We start from the raw sequence: 2,831 nt of genomic DNA, 5'->3' as shown, positions 1-2,831 counted from the left end.
GCTATAGACAAGCACTTTCCATTTCAAAATAGCACAACCCAAAATTTCAAATGGACAGAGCACAATTTCAAATGAACACACCAGAATTTCAAAAGTACAACCCAGAACTTCTCTTACATCCATCGAACACAAAAATTAATGCATAAAAAGAACAAGATGTGTGTTCCATCTAAAGCTTCAATCACGGCATCCATAACTAATGTTTGGCCAATCTAAATTTTCCATATATCATTAGCCTATGAAACGAGAAAACAAGAGTAAGAAGAGTGGTAAAATATGAACAGAGAGTTTAACCTCGGTCAGTAAGGAATACGTCATTCCAGATGATAGCAATACAGTACACATAAGTGTGATGTTCCCAAAAAGTTCAAAAAAAATTCCAAAAAATAATAATATCCATTTATCCAAATAACATGTTTTTACAGGACAAATGACACACTTGCATGCTGATCATACATGTTTTTACAGGATAAACGGCACACTTGCATGCTGATCATGTTGCAAGCACAATTTATTATCTTTGATACTAAGCAATTAACAGCATCACATAGTCACATATCTTATTTTTCAGGAAAAGCAAAAAAATATGTTACAAAAAAGCAATAATTACCAACAAATTTGCAAACATAAGCAAAAAAAAAAATCATGAAGCATGTGTACATAAACAGTTGAAAGAATAGTCATAAACTGAGAGATTCAGCAAGGTGAACATCAGGTGTACAAGATGCTGATCATATAACATTCTCAAGTTCACTTAGAAAGTACAGTTAAGGAAAGTTCTATGTTTTCGGTCAAACAAAAATAAACGTTACAGGTAGTATCTTGTGCAATTATAGAGTGCTCAAGAGTAAACTGTAAAAAGCAGCATGGTGAAACAGTTAAAGGACACATTAGTTGAGGTCAATATCACAACCAGTTGAAAATAAGGTGCAGCAAAGTACAGTTAAGGGAAATCTTAACTCAAAACAGCCACCGGCACTATTTGACCCACCTCACCGATGTAGTTATCATGGCTAGCAAACAAGCCGGACCAGCTGCGGAAGAAGCTCTCATGGCTTTGCGTGAAGGCGCCACCGTGGCCCATGTCATGGCGCTATGCACCAGCACTGCATCAGTGGGCAGCAGCTTGCGGAACTACCAGTTGTCCAACTTGCTACCAATCCCTCGTCGTAGACCACTCTTGATGTGTGAGCTTGCCTACCCAATTTGAGTTCATTCAGCACAATTCAAGGGGCACACATTGGGATTGCAGCAAGCAAGATGACAGTTTGGGTGATTCTGGAACAGCATAACTCTTTTAGTTTAGAAACTACAAAGTCATGTAAGGATAATATTTTCGTCATTAAGGCACCTAAAACTAGAAGCTTTCTTGATCAATGAAGAAAGTTGAGTAATCCTTCAAGAACACACCAAACCAATTGTGCAGGTGAAAAATATGTGCACCGCAGTCAGTTCAAATATGTGCATCATAAGACAAGGGGCCCCCGAAATTTCAAATCATCTTGGTTCCTGCTTTGTTGAGTAAAAAATATCATTTGTAAGAGAAGTGAGTGATCTTACATTCTTGGCTTTCCTCACTATAGACCTCTACAAAATCTCCAGTACACATCAAAAATCCTTCAGTCATGCCAAGCACTATAAACAGAAAAGAGGAGACATGCCTGAGCTAAATAGGCCAACATGAACCATACAAACAGATAAGAATCAGTGTACCCCCGTTTAATTGAAGTCTACACTCGTTAGAAATCAAATTTCAGCTTTTACCTAGAGTATAAATAATGGCAGCTGACTGAAACAAGCTCAAGTAGTAAACTCAATTCTAAAATAAAATGAAGCTTAGATTGGAGTCAAATGTAAGTATGTGACAACCTATTTTAGTACCAAATGCAAATTTTGTACATCCAAATGCCAAATTGTGCTTTTAAGTTTTGCAAAAAAAATTAACAGGGTACTCGACATTCTGAAATGAGTGAAGTGCATTATAGGTCCTCAAACTGTTTCCCTGGTCTCACATAGGTTCTCGTACTTTGGAAATCATCATATGGGTCCCAGAAGTGCAATCAGAGGGTGGCAATTTTCAAAGTTCAAAGACCGACATGAGACCACAGAAATAGTGGAAGGACCTATTATTCACTAATATTCCATAATCTGATTCTGTTTTACGTACAGAACCCTATAACACAAATTACCTATAGATGTAACCAACATAATTGTCCTCTTGCCCATGAGAATTCTATAGTCCAAATGGATCCAACAGGAATGCATTTATACAGCTTGCACCAAATGTAGAGAATGAAGCATGAAAATATTTTACATGGTAGAAGAGGTGCAAACACTGATAATAAAATGTTAAAAACACGGTGTACCATACATTGAGGGATGAATACCAGGAAATGGAACAGGCCAGAGTTGATCACTGTCTGCAGTTGCTGTGTATCCAAGGATAAATATTACATTCATTGGCCTCTTGTGTGCTGATAGAAATATGTAGTATAATAGCATTATGAACACAACTTGATAAAGTAAGGTGCTTGATTGCACACAAATATTTACAGCAGAGTTAATAGATTGACATACCGGTTTAAAATGAAATTTGAACAGATCATGATGTAATATGAGAAGTCATTTCCCTGGCTGGCAAGACCTGTTCAAATGAAAAAAAAATACAAAATAACAATAAATATATTGTATTAGCTAATCTTCAATCAAACATCACCATACAGTACCCAGGGAAGAGATCTTCAGAGTGAATCTCCCAAGCCCAGAACCAGGGACTAAACATGATGGTGGCCTGTGAACATCACCGTTACAGAAAATTGCCTCCTGGGCAG

This window comes from Lolium rigidum, chromosome 5 (genome assembly GCF_022539505.1).
Source record: "Lolium rigidum isolate FL_2022 chromosome 5, APGP_CSIRO_Lrig_0.1, whole genome shotgun sequence".
Classification (NCBI taxonomy): domain Eukaryota; kingdom Viridiplantae; phylum Streptophyta; class Magnoliopsida; order Poales; family Poaceae; genus Lolium; species Lolium rigidum.
The sequence above is the reverse complement of the archived record's forward strand: the minus strand, read 5'-3'. Positions refer to the sequence as shown.